This window comes from Neltuma alba, unplaced genomic scaffold, assembly GCF_004799145.2.
Source record: "Neltuma alba isolate B1F8T4 unplaced genomic scaffold, ASM479914v2 tig00012124_pilon, whole genome shotgun sequence".
In the NCBI taxonomy this organism is placed as follows: Eukaryota; Viridiplantae; Streptophyta; class Magnoliopsida; order Fabales; family Fabaceae; genus Neltuma; species Neltuma alba.
The window spans coordinates 485,389-503,806 of record NW_021636676.1 but is presented as its reverse complement, the minus strand read 5'-3'; positions in this window follow the sequence as shown (position 1 = coordinate 503,806).

Below are 18,418 nucleotides of genomic sequence, written 5' to 3'. Positions count from 1 at the left end.
TATCTCTTCTGACCTCCAGAGCAATCTATACTGTTCCCATTGCACCCCCAGTGTAGAACTGAAAACAAGACAGAGAACCGGAGGGAAGAGAGAGAAAGGAGAGAATCTGCAGTTCAAATTTTAATGATATAAAATAAGGGAGATGAGAACAAACAATGCGAAACGACAAAAGTTGAAAAAATCCACACCTGCAAAAAATAGAAAAATATCAAAACTACTATATTCTTCGAAACTGACGAAGACAACAACGGAAATGAGGTAGCGTAGAAAACGGGACAATGCTTGAGAAACCCTAAGTTGGAAACAGAGGCCTTGGTGGCGGTGCCTGTTCGCATTGGATAGCGGAGCTTAGGGAATGAGCTCCAGTAAGAGATGAAGAACTGAAGATAGAGAAGGGGGAGAGGAAGGAGTGGCGAAGCAGTAAATTTGAGAAAGGAGGAGGGGTATTTAAGGAAGGCATGGTTTGGAGAACGTGTACAGAATTTAAGAGGGTGGAAGCCTGAAGAGTTTGTTTGTTCCCTTGCAGCAGAGGTGAAGCAGAAAGGGGGGTCTTGGCCAGCGAGCTTCTCAGAGAAAGAAAGGGTGAGGGCAGTTTGGTAATTTGAGTGAGTTTCAGTTAGTTTAGTTTTGTTTGAAGTAGTTGGGCACTTTTTTTTGGGGGGGGGGGATAATTTTTTATGTTTTATATATGAAAGGAAAATATGGGAAGCGAGAGGAGTGTGACTGTTGTGCAGGGAGGGTCCATGCGTTTCAACAGAGTCTGTGGGTCTACCTCTACGCATCTTGCAGATTTCGAGGGACAGTTGGAGGCTCGTGAAAAAGCTGATTTTGTTGTTTAATTAAAGGATTAAAGAATGGATTTAATTAAAAACCTAAAGAAAAAGGTCTAGATATGAACTCGTGGGCTTGAAATGCCACTGGCGCCCTTAGGGTGATCGAACTTATCACGGTTTGAAATAATTTGTAAATAAATTTTAATTGTAATTTATGAAATATGAAATAAATATGTAAAACAAGTTTTATCTCGATTTACGTAAAATATATTTAGGTTCTTTTTGTTATCTAATTGAAATAACTTATAAACACGTTTCACGTAAATCAAGATGAAATTTTCCTCACATACTTACCTCATATTTCGTAAATCATGATTAAAAAACTATTTATAAGTTATTCCAAACGAGCTTTTATTATAAATGCTTATGCTCATTTAAAAAGGTTTATAAGTAAATTTTTAATCTTATAAGTACTTGTAGATTTTTGTTTTAGAGTTGCTTGTTTGAATTTGTATGGAAACCAGCACATATTGAGCGGTTCAAGGTGATAATTATGGATGCAGTGATTGTGATCCCATTGAATTTTGACTGACCAATTTCTTCTGCTGCAGCTACCCCGCAGTGATGGCACCAAAGTTTGCATTAATGAAAAGGAGCGATCATATATTTCTCGCCTGTATTTACCCTCGGATGTTTAATATTACCCTATGTCACAAGGACATCAAACATGGATTTTGATTTCTCAGTTAAACTCTCCTTAACTGAAAAGACTCGATGGAGATACATGAACGGTGAATTTAAAGCTCAGAAAAATTCGCATAACGTGATGACGTGTGAGGGGAGAAAATATACGGGTAAACATGATGATGATAATAACGACACACCCCCATGCAAATGTATATATATCACTTTATATTGCGGTACAGCGTACATTGTGGGTGTCTTACTGTCTTATATATGGTACGCGTAATTTCTAATTACCAATATACGGTGCCATACAATAATTTTAAAGAATTTGTCTATTTTATCACTTCTTCAACCAATTTAATGCATAGCAGTTTATTTTTTCTTTTTAAAGAAAGCTCTGGATTGTACTCCCCCGATCCTTTTTTTAATTAAACTTCTTAATTAATTATTCTAAAGTTTTTAAATAATGATTTTCACATTTAAAAAAAACTCAATTTAATCAATTTTTGTAAGTCATATAAGCAGGTGTTTAGATAATAACAAAATCATAGTTTCAGAAGTGTTTTTACGATATACAAAATAAATATATAAAAGAATATGTCTCGATTTGTAAAAAAGTATTTATGAGAAGCTCTTTAAACACTCCTTAAAATGAGTAATTAAACTTTTTTTAAAAAAATACTACCTCCAGTCCTAATTATAAGAGCCAGTTAATTAATTTGAGGAGATTAAGGAAGTAAGTTAAGTTCGTTATTTGTCCTAAATAGATGTTGTCCTACCTAAAATATCCTTACCAATCAAGTGTATTGATTAGAACTATCATTGTTAGAAAAGCTACTTTGAAAAAAATATATATAAATACGAGAGACAAAGTGGATTGAGGTCTTATATTTAGAAATAAAAAAATAAATTAAACAGGATCTTATATTAAATACCAGACAATGTAATTTAGGAACGAGAGAGGGGTGGTCCCCAGTAGGAGGACATGGACATATAGTCATAGAGTAGAGTCAGCGGAAGAGACATGAGGAGAAACGGGGGGAAATGAAAAGGACGTAAAAGTGTGGTGAATAGGATGATACATAGGTAGCTGCCTCCCCATATCTGTACAGCGCTTATCTGACTCACACTTAAGCGGCGCCGTTTCCTTTCCGCCTTTTCATGCCTCCTCTCTCGTCTTTCCCCATCACTCCTACAAAACTAAAAATCCGTCTAGCTAATCGGGACCATTTCTCTCTTTCCTTTTTTTTTTTTTCTCCTTTCCTCTTAATCATCCTCATAATCTCCTCATCATTACCTTAAACCTCCGCTAATCATTCTTAATTATCTCTCTAATCCCTCCTCTTATTATTATCTCTACCTACCCCCCTCTATTTGCCTAGATTTCAATTACGTCCTGCTTTTATTGTTTATTTATTAGTTCAACGTAACCTTTAATTTTAATTTAGATTAGGTTTAGATTTGCCTATGGCCTACTCCGTCTTCCTCTCTGCCATTCGCGTCTTTTTGCTCTGTTTTTATAATTCCCTCCTGCGCTTTGCATGTGACCTGCCTTCCTTCCTCCCCTTTCTAAGGTCAATGGTCAATTCACTTTTATCATTTTTCTGGTTGCCCCTGTTTTTTTAAGGGGAAATGACAAATAAAGACTCTTGAATTAGCAAAATCACAAGGAGGTCACCTGAATAAGCTAAATTACCAAGAAGGACCCGGTCTCAAATTGTAATTATAAAATCAGGCTAAAAAGACAAAAATACCCTTCTTCTCTTTCTTCCATCACCCCATCTCTTTCTCTTTCCCTCTTCTCTTTCTCTTCGTCTCCGTCCTTCTCTCCCTCTTCATCTCCCTCTCTCTCTTCTTCCTTCAGTTCCTCTCCCTCTCAAAAATATTCATCTCCCGCCTATGCATTTATCAATATGATTAAGGTTGTGGCCATTCCCATCAATCTCTATTACAAAAAAGATGGTGACCCATCGTTAATGCTAGTTGGCAGAGGTAATCAGATTGAAGTTGATAGCAATAGTGTTCTGGAGATGGTATACAGAATCAATGTTGGAGAGGATGAGACTCAAGCTACCCAAGACACTACATGTATATATACTTCATGATTGGCACGGCATCATCTTGGTGGGTTGCGGTGTGGTCACTGGGTTATACGGTGGAAGAGAATGAAACGTGAAGTTAATGATGGAAAATGTTAGTTAGAGGATGTTGTAGTTAGTTTGAGATACACTTGTCACCGAATCTTGCAGAAACTGGTTGCTGTCAAAACACCTCTGGTTTTTTGTTATTTGACTTACTATTGTTGTAATTTTACTTAGTAGTGTTGTAACTACAGATTGGTTAGTTTGATCACAGCAACATGATATGACAATCTGAAAATGTTAGTATTTTGTTTATGGCAGAGCAATGTTAACATTTAGTATTTATAGTTGTAAATGATATCAATTTAGATCCATTCAATAACAAGTTGACTAAGACGAATGACAAGTTTAGTAAGGCAAATGACAACTTCTGATAAGCAATTCATAAAAATTTAATTTTCTCTTTTCAAATGACAGAATTTTCAGATTTCTTTAGCAGATCACAAGTTCTTATAAGTAATTTATAACAAGTTGAGTAAGGCGAATGACAAGTTATGAAAATCAATTGACAAGAGTGGAAAGCCAAATAACAACTGTGATAAGTGAAATTATAAGTCTGTGAGGAGATTTGTCATGAATTCAGAATATTAAATGGATCTACATTGATACCATTTACAACTATAAATACTAAATGTTAACATTGCTCTGCCATAAACAAAATACCAACATTTTTATATTGTCATGCCATGCTGCTGTGATTAAACTAACCAATCTGTAGTTACAATACTACTAAGTAAAATTACAACAATAGTTAGTCAAATAACAAAAAACCAGAGGTGTTTTGACAGCAACCAGTTTCTGAATCTTGTAAAAACTGGTGTATGACAACTTCTGATAAGCAACTCATAGGAATTTAAGATTCTGGATTAAAATGACAATTTGCACAATTCCTTGGCAAATGACAATTTTAGTTTTATTTAGCAAATGACAAGTTTTGATAAACAATTTATGACAAGTTGACTAAGACGAATGACAAGTTTAGTAAGGCGAATGACAACTTCTGATAAGCAATTCATAAAAATTTAATTTTCTCTTTTCAAATGACAGAATTTTCAGATTTCTTTAGCAGATGACCAGTTCTGATAAGTAATTTATGACAAGTTGATTAAGGCGAATGACAAGTTATGAAAATCAATTGACAAGAGTGGAAAGCCAAATAACAACTGTGATAAGTGAAATTATAAGTCTGTGAGGAGATTTGTCATGAATTCAGAATATTAAATGGATCTACATTGATACCATTTACAACTATAAATACTAAATGTTAACATTGCTCTGTCATAAACAAAATACCAACATTTTTATATTGTCATGCCATGCTGCTGTGATTAAACTAACCAATCTGTAGTTACAACACTACTAAGTAAAATTACAACAATAGTTAGTCAAATAACAAAAAACCAGAGGTGTTTTGACAGCAACCAGTTTCTGAATCTTGTAGAAACTGGTGTATGACAACTTCTGATAAGCAACTCATAGGAATTTAAGATTCTGGATTAAAATGACAATTTACACAATTCCTTGGCAAATGACAATTTTAGTTTTATTTAGCAGATGACAAGTTTTGATAAACAATTTATGACAAGTTTAGTAAGACGAATGACAAGTTTAGTAAGGCGAATGACAACTTCTGATAAGCAATTCATAAAATTTAATTTTCTCTTTTCAAATGACAGAATTTTCAGATTTCTTTAGCAGATGACCAGTTCTGATAAGTAATTTATGACAAGTTGATTAAGGCGAATGACAAGTTATGAAAATCAATTGACAAGAGTGGAAAGCCAAATAACAACTGTGATAAGTGAAATTATAAGTCTGTGAGGAGATTTGTCATGAATTCAGAATATTAAATGGATCTACATTGATACCATTAACAACTATAAATACTAAATGTTAACATTGCTCTGCCCATAAACAAAATACTAACATTTTCAGATTGTCATAGCATGTTGCTGTGATCAAACTAACCAATCTGTAGTTACAACACTACTAAGTAAAATTACAACAATAGTAAGTCAAATAACAAAAAACCAGAGGTGTTTTGACAGTAACCAGTTTCTGCAAGATTCGGTGACAAGTGTATCTCAAACTAACTACAACATCCTCTAACTAACATTTTCCATCATTAACTTCACGTTTCATTCTCTTCCACCGTATAACCCAGTGACCACACCGCAACCCACCAAGATGATGCCGTGCCAATCATGAAGTATATATACATGTAGTGTCTTGGGTAGCTTGAGTCTCATCCTCTCCAACATTGATTCTGTATACCATCTCCAGAACACTATTGCTATCAACTTCAATCTGATTACCTCTGCCAACTAGCATTAACGATGGGTCACCATCTTTTTTGTAATAGAGATTGATGGAAATGGCCACAACCTTAATCATATTGATAAATGCATAGGCGGGAGATGAATATTTTTGAGAGGGAGAGAAACAGAAGGAAGAAGAGAGAGAGGGAGATGAAGAGGGAGAGAAGGACGGAGACGAAGAGAAAGAGAAGAGGAAAGAGAAAGAGATGGGGTGATGGAAGAAAGAGAAGAAGGGTATTTTTGTCTTTTTAGCCTGATTTTATAATTACAATTTGAGACCGGGTCCTTCTTGGTAATTTAGCTTATTCAGGTGACCTCCTTGTGATTTTGCTAATTCACGGGTCTTTATTTGTCATTTCCCCTTTTTTTAACACGACAATTGCTCGTCTCTTTTCAGTTTTCATATTCTGTTGTGTTTTCTTCGTTACTTTCTGAGAAAATTAAATGTACATCATGCGTTCAAAATAATAACTAATTCATAAATATTAAAGTATATAATATTAAAGAATTAGTTCAGGCCAAAAAAAAATTCATAAATATTAAAGAATTAGTTCAGTTAATTATTTATTAAAAATTACTTTGTTCATTTTCTCAAATTAAGTTGACGTCATACATTTAAAATTAAAATAAATTTCTTATTCAATTCTGGTAAGTGAGTATTACATATAAAATATTTGTTTCTTTTTATTACGTTCTCTTGTTTTTATTACGTTCTCTTGTTAGAAACAATCCTTCAAAGCACTGTTACGCACTAAATGTAGACACATCTACTAATAAAAATTCAAACTTAATTTGGCAAGTTATAACGCACTAATCTCTTCTGTTAGATCCAATTTCTATTGGTAAGTATTTTCTTACTACTTCCGGTTTTTAATATAAGAACTTATTTAAATTCTATTTTGATCTTAAATAGAAGATTTTAATCTACTTTGTCTCTCATATTTATCTATTTTTTTAAGATAGTCCTTACAATAATAGCGGTTTTAGCCAATATAATTGATTAGTAAGGATATTTTAGGAAAAATAATACATAGTTCTTTATAAATAATTAATTTAACTAATTTTATTAAATTATTCAAATTAATTAATTAATTTTTATATTAAAAACGATAGTATTTTGTGTCAGACTAACGCGCGGGTTGAACATCTAAAACTTCTCACCCTGGGCCGTTCAATCAGCGTCCGTCTTTAAAATACTTTCACCCGGGACCCTTTAATGTGGCAGGCCGCAGGCGTTACTGTCGCCTCTGAAGCAAAGCTCCCCCAGTTTTGAACAAAAAATTGTAGAACAGAATGAAAATGGCAGAGGATAAGGCAAAATGACAAATTGGTCCTTCATAAATACTATCTCTAAATATTATCTCTGGTCTTTAATATAAAATCTCGATTGATTTATATTTTTTCCAAAATAGTTCTTATAATATAGTGGTTCTAGCTAATACACTTAATTAGTGATGATATTTTAGGAAAGACAACACGTATCTATTACAAATAACTAACTTAATTAATTTTCTTAATTTACTCAGAGTAATCATATAGCTCTTATATTAAGAACCGAAGGTAGTATCATATTAATAGAAAAATCCCCTCAATTGCTGGGGGAAGCAGAAAACCAAAGAAAGATCTTGACATTAGCAGAAATTGTTTCTTATTTCCAAAGCAATAGGATGTTAAGGAACTATTCTATGCAAATCTGTGAGATTTTCCTGCTAATGTGTTTTTTTAAATAGGAATCAATTTGTCATTTTCCCAATAAATCAACACTTTGCCAAGTCCGTCAAATGTGGTGCTTGTTGAAACCATGACAAAATAATTAATAATAATTTTTTGTAAAACATAGTTCCTTTTCTTAAGACAGGAGAAGATAATATGATTTCTGTGGAGTGGTGACATTAGCCAAAAATAAATTAAATATGAAGTGTAATGAGAAGAATGGGACATAAGGTATTTAGAGGAGGATCCTAAAAGAAGAAAAAATAATAATAATTTGGAATAGTTATATCAAATTTTTTATTCAGCATGTTCAGTTTTTCAATTACATATTGTTATATGTTATTTTTAAAATATTATCATTTAATTTTAGATTCATATGAAAAAAATCGGATATATAATCATAATTGATTAGAGAACTTGACATGATATATATGAAAAAAAAAAACTTATCATAACTATTTTTCAAAAAATAACAAGTGAAGGGCAGGGTGTGGGGCTACAAAACATGGGACCAACATTACTATTGCATCAAATAAAATAGGCAAATCCATGGACCATGCTTCCGATTTTTTTTTTTTTTTTTTGCGCCAGCAACCATGCTTCCGAATTCCGATTTACTGGTATCACATTATCACATATCCCAAATCATCTATGTGTGATCAACTTCTGTGTGTCTATGAATTTCATGGAAAGACATAGTAGTACTATTTTGACAAAAATATGCTTTTGATCTTCTAATTCTGTACAAAGTTTGTGTTTGGTCATTTAATTTTATAAAATACATATTCATTTTTATGAGTTCAACACTATTCATTTTTTGAACCCATTTTTATTATTTTAAAAAATCAAATGTAATGTATCAATATCCGAAAACTTCTTATCAATGTTTAAAATTTAAATTGCGGCTAATAAAAAAAATCAATGGTTACATTTTTTAATAAAAGCAATAGTGTTAAGTTTAAATAAATGAAATAATATCTTAAAAGATCAAGAAATTAGGATAAAATCTCATATGAAATTAAAGAACAAAATGTATATTTTTATCTATTGCTTTTAAATTATAAATATTATGGCATATTTTATTATAATTTATGTAATATGGATTTTATATTAAGTCAAAGAGGCTCGCATTATGCTCTCTAGTCCCGGCAAAATAAGTGAGGGAGGGAGGGATAGAGTCAAGGCCTGCTTTTGCGCACTGGGCAAATGTGAATGTTGACAACGAGGTATGATCACGTACTTTTTTTTTTTTTTTAATGATCACGGATTTCTTGAGCATTTTAAAAATAATCATAAAGTTTATTTTAACAATTTTTTTTTTTTTCCCCTATTGCTCTCGGATATCTTTTTACTGAAGATAATCATATTCGAGATATAGTTGGTTGTCACCTCTCTTAACAGGGAATCTAGACAAATTCTGATGACAATACAAAATTTCAACAGCTCTGAGATTTCCCTTTTTTTTGTTACGAAAACTATTCCTTTAAATTCTCTGTTATGTCTAAATTTTCTGTTTCTGCCTTTTAGTTGAATTTCTTGGGGCTCCATTTAATTTTTTGTATTGTACTATATTTGTTTTATAAAATCTCCTTTGCTTTTTTATAAAAAAAAAAATTGCTACCTTGGGTCCGAAATATTTTTTCCAGATTTATAATTTTTTTTAATATTTATAAATAATTAGTTATTTAATTTTTATATTAAGAATTAGAGAGAGAGTCACGCTGTTACTTCTTCTTTTTTTTTCCAACATAATTACACCATTACTTACCCACACTTGGGTTTTGAGCTTTCGACATGATAAATGAACTACATTATTGGGCTAACAAATCAAAACCCGATGGCCTGAGTCTACTTTGAAGTTTAAATACAAAGTCCGAAAGGTGAAGGGTTAAGGCAGATAGTGGGCTTCTTCAACTAGACCCGTCCCATACTATTTTAATGCCACACTTGAATTGGCCCCCAACTGTCCCAAACAAAATTTTAGGTTTAACAAAAGCCTAACATCCACCATCAGAGATTAAATCTAGCAAAAAGAGCTAATCCTTCACAGTGTGATGAATCAAGGTTTGAACTCCCGTCAAGAGAGGTGCCCATATTTAGTGTGATACAGTACTTCGGATGGGACTGCCTCTAATAGAAATATACCTATGTTTTAACCACACAAAAAAAGGCCTAACATCCTCATGATTTTTTTAAAAAAAAAAATTATACAAAGAAATGGATGGAGTAAAAAACAGAAAGAAAAGAAAAGTATGAGTGAAAAAGGAAGAGGAAACAAATATGAGTGCAGGAAAGATAAAGTAAAAAAGGAAAAGGAAGGAGAGCAGCTAGAATGATTTTAAAAAAGAAAATTGTAATGCAGAAAACACAATGATGGAGAGGGATAATTCTGGAAGGTTAATTAGTGGGGTTATATGATTAATTAAACGTAGCATTTGGATTAAGAGTTAGATTGTGTGATTATTATCATTGCCCCCTTCACATGCCTCTAAATGATTGTTAGTTAATACCCTCACTTCCCTTCCATCTCAATTACTTCTTCTTCTTCTTCTTTTTTCACATCAACCAACCGTGAGACTTCCACATGGCCGTCACCAAATTTCCTTACCATCTGAGCAGATAAAAGGACTTTTCCTAAATATTTTAAAGAAAAAAGAAAAAGAAGAAAGTTATTGCTTTTCTTTGTCATTCACCTTTGTTTATGTCCATAATTCAATACTCGAGATAATTTTTATGTTTATGCATATATTTATATATATACACGCATGTCACTCCCTCCATTCTTTCTATAAGCAATATTAGACTCCATTATATAAATCAAAATATTAGTTAAAATTAATTAAAGATAATAAATGTGTAGAAATTAAAAATTCTTTCTTCAAAATATTCTTATTCATGAATGAGAAAAGGTATAAGAAAAAGAATAAAAAAATTGTTATAATAAAGAGAATTATGATAGAGAGATAACGTTCATAGAGAAAGATGATAGTTTGAAAAATAAAATACTAAATATATTGCGTATTAAACTAAATAATTAATGAGGGTAAAATAAAAAATTTGTTACAAAAATTTAAGACAGCTTGCAACCGTTGCTTATATTTAGAAACAAGAGAGAAATATCAGTTGTTGCTTATAAAAAGTGACATAGGAAGCATAAAACATTAATATCATTTAATACTATCTCCAATCAATAATATAAAAGCTAATTAATTAATTTAAGTATATTAAAAGAGTTGATTAAATTAGTTATTTGTAATAAATAGATATTATCTTCTCTAAATGCCCTGGCTAATTATATACTACCTCCAGTCCTAATTATAAGAGCTAATTGACTAATTTGAGGGGATTAAGGAAAGAAATTAAGTTAGTTATTTGTAATTAAAAGGTGTTGTCTTTCATAAAATATCCTTGCTGATTAAATATGTTGGCTAGAATTATCATTGTTAGAAGGATTACTTTAGAAAAATATATATAAATATGCAAGACGAAATGACTTGGGTTCTTTTTTTTTTTTTACCAAAAATTTTCAGTGAGTTGGGTCCCGGGGCTCACCAAGGCCAAGACATGCTTCTAGGTTCAGAGAGCGCTTACAAAGATACTTACAGATCACCCACCAACAAGGTCCTCACATCGGCAGCGGGATTCAAATTCAAGACCTTGTGGGTTATGAGCCAACTCCTTACCAACTGGACCAACTCTTGTTGGTTGGGTTCTTATATTTAGGACTAAAATAAAAATCAAACAAGGTCTTATATTAAAAACTGGAGGTAGTATGTTAGTTAGAACTACTATTTGCTGAAACTCTTAATATATACAACTGCTACAATGATTAGTTTGGAAAAAAAATGAGAGAAAAATGAATCAAAATGAAAAATAAAAATACTCTTTGACTACATACTTAAAAATTAATAATGGGAGAATTATAATGAAGTTACATAAAAAAAAAATATATTCACAAGAAATCCCATATGAGCAGTATGTGACAACCAATTTTAATATTTCACTTGTTATTGAGAATTTTAATAATTATTTTTTGGATTTTGCTGTAATTCTCCCAATAATAATTAAATATAAAATGAATCGAACTGTGCACAATTTATAAACAGTTTGGCGGTTACTTTCAATTTAAATCGTCCAAATTTTCTATGGATTTCAAATTCAGGACGGTACCAACCTCTCACCAATCAAGCGGAGTGATTTTTTAATTAAACAGAAAAAAAAAAAATCAAAGTTCAGTCATTAAACACCGCACATGAATTGAGTTGAAATTTTACTGCAAATTCTAGCTGACAAGCTTTCCCATTTTTGTCATAAACATTGGTGCTTTCACAATTATCTTTGAATATTTTTCTTACTGGCCGTTAATCAATTTAATCTTATCATCTTAAATTCAATAATTCTCTAACAGACCAGACATGTTCTTCATATTAAAATAATGTTAAATGAACAAAATTATATTAAAAAATTATAAGTAAATACAACAATACTCGAATACAACTGTACACACACGTGTAAAGAAGTTCAATGAACTTTGATCGAAAGAAACAAACTAAAGATATCAAGATTGCTAATTTTCCTTGTCTAGCTCAAAAATTAGATAAAATGAGGTAAGAGCTTAATTATTTATTCCCTTGGTAGATTTCTATAATTATATTTATTTCTTCACCCTAAAACCAGCCAAAAACATTATCACATCCAGTTCTTAGTATTAGAGCTAAATAACTAATTTGAAGATATTAAATATATGAGTTTAATTAGTTAATTGTAATAAATATATATTTATTTTCTTAAAATACCGCCGTTAATCATTTGCATTGGAATTATTCCTTTTGGTGAGAACCTTTACAATTGGCACACACAAAAAAAAGAACCTTTACAATCAAATTAATAGAGATATTTTAAATAAAACATGATAAATTTGAAAGACAAAGCTAATTAAAGTTTTGTATTTAGAATCAAACACAATGTCTTATTAGCTTTTATATTAAGAACTAGAGGCAATATATTGAATTAAATAAGCTATATTATTTATGACCTATAATTTGTATAACTTAATATAAATTTTATATTTTCTATCAGTTTTCGTTAAAAGAGGGGGGGGGGGAAAAAAGGTTCACAAGAACTGTCCTTTGTGCTCTCCGAACAAAAGCAGTACACACCAGAACCGAACCACATGTTTTGGAAATTTTTCTATCTTTAGATTTTCAATAATTCAAAACACAAGAGAGAAATAATCTTGTGATTTTCACAAGATATGTATCATTTTCTTTAAAAAAAAATTTTTTTAAGTTAACACATTGCTTCATTCAAAATAACAAAATAAATAACGAAGAAATAAAACACCAATAGATAAAAATAATTTTTTTAACTAATTCCGATCACATAGACCGCAATATTGTCAGTAAGATTTAAGGTAGAAAATTTCAAGTGTGAACCAATTCATATTGATAATTTCATTGATTATAAATGCCTAATGATTTGTTTTGAAAGCAAATGATGATAATTCATAAGTTAAATTCATATTAGAAAGGGATTGACGCGAAACCTAATTTTGTCTTTAATTTAGAATAGCTTCACTAAGAAATTGTATGCCACCTGGTGGTTCATGCTTGATTTGTGAAAATGTGATATCAATGAACGGATAATCCATATGGTTTAACATCATAATAATTTAGTGGTGAGAGGTTGTTGGGGATTTATTTAAAATAATGACAATTAATGAACATAAAGAGGGATTATTAGTACTTAAAAAATAAGATAAAATCCATTTTTTCCCGGTTACATAAGTTTGGCTTTAATTTTAAATGTATTTTTCATCTTAATAAATACCCATCCCATAATCAGAAAAAAAATTAGCTTACTTGTCATAATCACAATTATATGGTGATACTAATTTATGACCGGCAACTCTATTTTAAGCCATTTTTTTTCATGATTATTGATTTTAATTTTTGGTAGGTAGTAAATTTATTTTATGAAATATAAAGTTCATGCTTCTATTTTCAATTTTTTTCCCTTTTCACATGTAATTTTTAAAATTATATTGCAAAGGAGTATACGAACAAGTATAAACATATATGTTTTGCGGCAAAACAGAGCAAATGCTTCATATAGGAATAACCATCAATCTAGGTAGTCCGTGGGGTGGGAAGAAGAGGGGATAATGGACCAAAGGCCTAAAGTAAAGCCCTAGATAAATAAATAAATAAATTTAAATTTATGATTAATTAAAATGTAATACAAATTTGACCAAATGGAACATTTTTACTGAGCTAAATTCATTTTCCCTTGCACTGTATAATTTTGTTCCTACAAAGCCAAATCATGCTATTCATAGTTCTCAATAATGCAATTTATTATATACTCATTCTCATTTACTTTTAAGTTACTTTTAATCAAATCACAAGGATTAAAATGGTGTGGTTAAAATTATTTAAAGAATCTTGATCTCGTATAAAATTACTTTTTGTCATAACTCACGTATCTATTTTTTTTTTTTATAAATAACTCAAACTCACAAATTTATACACGAGAAAGCATCAAGTAAAATGCTTAATGTCACTTGGATTACAAGGTCCTGACAATAAAAAAAAATTACTATAATATCCATAAATAAGTATCAAAATTGATTTTTTTTGGTTACTTTTTCAGTTAAGTTAGTTATTTGTAATGAATAGATGTTGTTTTTCCTAAAATATCCTTACTAATCAAGTTTCTTACCTAGAACTATTATTATTAGAATAATTATTTTGAGAAAAAATGAATAAATATGATAGACAAAATAGATTGGGATTTTATATTTATAACCAAAATAAAAATCAAATAAGATCTTATATTAAGAACTGAAGGTAATATAATTATATATGGAACATGAGGGCTGCCCTGTGCTATTGAACAAGTTGACAAGAGGGGCCTTATATGGCCCTGGCAATTCCCCCGTCTCTCTTTCCATTGGCTCAAAACCTCTTTTCGATCCAATTATTATTTCAGACAATAAATGGCATTTAAAAAGAAATCAAATCCATTTCTTCCCTGTTTTCCATTTAGGATCGATTATTGATGACGGTCCATTTGGATATCCTCAATTATTATTCCATGGTCCCTACTTCATCATCACCCAATCAATGTTATTATCCATTTCGCCTTCCTCTTCAGGCTTAGTAATTTAAGCCTCTTGCAATATTCAGAAGTCAAGATATTAGTATAAAACCAAAAAGGTCAGCTTTAATTTCAACGAAAAATCCCAGAAAAAACGTGTGCGTGGGTGCAAGGTGAACTGATTCTTTTGTTTCAGAAGGCGCAAAATTCAACACAAGCATCTAGAATCCTAGCTAGCTTAGTCCAGAAAATAATTAAGCCATGAATTTATGACCGGAAATAAGGAGCATGGAGAAAAATGAGGGCTTTGATGTGAAGCAAGCATGTGAGATTGCATGTGCACAAGAGAAAGAAGGAACTACAAGTTGAGAAAAAGACCTCTCCCCATTACAGAGAAGTAGAATGTGTCCATACGTCTGTGTAGGCATATCCATATAACGTCTACTAAACGTAAGAGTTCGTTGGAAAGTATTACTTCCGTTTCTTAATACAAAAGTTAGTTGACTAATTTGAGTAATAAGTTAGTTATTTGTAATAAATAAGTGTTGTATTTCTTAAAATATCCTTGTTAATTAAGTATATTGGCCAGAACTATCTTTATTATAAGGACTGCTTCAGAAAAAAAATGGATATATATATGGGAGACAAAGTGGATTGAGGCCTTATATTTAGGATTAACATAAAAATCAAACAATGTCTTATATTAAGAACCGGAGATAGTATGTTTTAATTTTAGATATAAAATTTTGATTCATTTTATCTCTCAAATTTATAATATTTTTTTCTGAACATTCCGTATATAATAAGATGATTTTCTGTAAGAGAGTGACATATGATGCAAATGACATATTGCCGAGACTTTCTATCAATGGAGTAACATCCAATGCAAATCAATAAAAAACGGGTTTTAGAAAAATCAATATATATTTTATAAATAATTAAATATTTATAAATTAATTATATAACTCTTAAATGAAATAAATAAGCAATACGTGTCTTGTGTTGTGCGCGGTTGGTGTGTAATTGTCAATAGTGAAGGACCGAAAGCCTTCCTCCCTTGCCACAAGTCATGGTTATCAAATAAGACTAACGAATATGGCCGTGCTCTGTTTGAACTCTGTCCTCTCTCCTTAATAGAGACCTTCACGTTGGCCTTAGCCCCACTTTGAATTGCTAGTGGAATTTTGAATCATGGATAAATAATTTATAATTTATTATTTTAAATAAAAATAAAACAAAAAAACATACCACTACCTCTGGTCCTAATTATAAGAACTAGTTGATTAATTTGAAAAGATTAATGAAGTAAGTTGAGTTAGTTATTTGCCCCAAATATGTGTTGTCTTTCCTAAAATATCCTTGCTAATCAAATGTATTGGTGAAAACTACCATTTTTAGAATGACTACTTTGGGGAAAAAATATAAATATGAGAAATAAAGTGGATTGGAGTCTTATATTTAGAATCAAAATAAAAGTCAAACAAAGTCTTATATTAAGGACGGGGATATCACTATCTTTAAATTTATTTAGAGTGAAAAATTAAAATTTCTATCTTTAAACCTCTATTTCATCTCAACTCCCAAGCATACCCAACTCTGAAACATGTTTTGAGACGTAAATTTTTGTTCCTGCTTGATTATTAATAAATCATTATTACGTTCAAAAAATTATTGCATGTGTTTGGTCGTGGTGCTTAAACATTAGTGAATAATACAGAATTAACCTTATAAAAAATTGTTGCACATTAATCCTTCGGTGGCAATTTTGAGTTACTTGTTAAAAAATAGACAAAGAATTGTAGTAGGATGCTCTACTCAATTATTGACTCGTACGAATTAACTTTGAAGAATTAAAATAATACTATTATTAATTAATTTAGTTGCTTCAAGCTTTTGTCTAGAGTTAAGATTAGACGCTTGTTTCCAGGCCTACCATTACTAAAAGAATCAACGGCGCAGGTTGATCAAAGGATTCACAACAAACGACAATCCGACTGCTGAGGCGAACAAGAATCCAGAAACGTCACGACGAATTTGCAAGTGGATGCTCCGTTGAGCCGATTAACGGATGACCCGGCCCACAGCGTAGGGCCGAGTGTCGGAGGAAGTGCCATATGCTCACGTGGCACCACAATGAGTTCCCGTAATGCCATGTCAGCATCGTATATGGAATTTTTGTCTGTTAGGCGCCTTGAAATTCCGGCGGAGTTTGCGCTTCTGTGGTTGGAAGGCACGTGGTGTACGCAGGTGGTGGGATAACGATGGACCTACCTTTAGCCTTCCAAATTTGATTTCTTAGGACCCCCCATGTGCCTGTGTCACGAGACTTTTAGATTATCTTTATTTTATGTTATCTTTGATATAAAAATTGATTTGATATTTAATTTAATTTAATTTATTTATTTTTTTAAAACATTATTTATAATAGTTATAAATAATAGTTGTAGCTAATACATATGATTAGTAAGAGTATCTTATAAAAAATAATACATATTTATCACAAATAACTCACTTAACAAATTTTTTTAATCTACTTAAATCAGTAAACCAGTTTTCATATTAATCACAGGTTAGTATGTGTTTTTTTGGGAAGTAGTACTTTGCTCATGAATTTTGATTTGATTCCCCTGTACTTTCAAATTGTTAATTTTTTTTTTGGACTCAACAAATTGTTAATTTTGATTCTTATAATTTTATAAAAATTTCTGTGTATAAGAATTTATTGAGTCATTTTCACTAATAAATTGTTGGAAGAACTGTAATGAATTCTCATGTAAGAAATATAATTATTAAAAATCTCATTGATAATAAAGTATCTTGTAGTGATAAGTTTTATAATAGTAAATAATAACTACTCACTTGTTATAAAAATTTATTGATTTTTTTTTTTCCTTGAAATCTCGTGGTAGTTCTCCCTTGAATGTTTTGGCGGAATTTTTTCATATTTCTGTTTTTATTTATTAATAAAGTCTCGATCATCCCTGCGTTTGAATTTCAAGACGTTGGTGCGAATGATTCTGTGTTGTTAGTTATCAATAAAAAACTAGTTGCATGTGAAAAATTCGTTGTAATATTTTTGACTTTTGGATATTGTGGATTATTAATATTTATAATTATACAAAAATTTTATATTACATGTCACGGTTTGATTATTAAAATAACAGATTAATCATTTTTTTTTTCTTGCAATGATTTCAGGAACTCAGGCATATATTCACTAAAGTTTGAAAATAGGAAATTGATTAAAAAGTGTGGTTCCGGCCATTAAGTTGGTGATTAGAAGCTGGAGGTTGGAAAATGGAAGGGTGAACCCTTGGGTGCCACATGGAGTGCGTGGCGCCAATCAAGTGTGCCCCATTTTCGGTTACTTCCCCTTGAATTAATATATGCCCAATCATTGCAAATAATCCCATGTGAATTTGTCAACAACTGTCACTCAGCTTCTTTTCATTTCAGAAACTCAAATAAGCGCCATTATTTTGTGTGATATTCCCCTATCTCTTCCTATTATTAGATTCCATTTTAGTTCTATTTAGTATCATAGGTTGTTTTATTTTACTCCATCTTATCCACAATGTAAGTTCCTAACAGAAAAATGGCTTCGTCCAAAAATCATTAGTGTTTAGTTGTCAATTTTGTCCCTTCAACTAATAATTAATTGTAATTTTTTGTATTTTTCTTTTTTCCC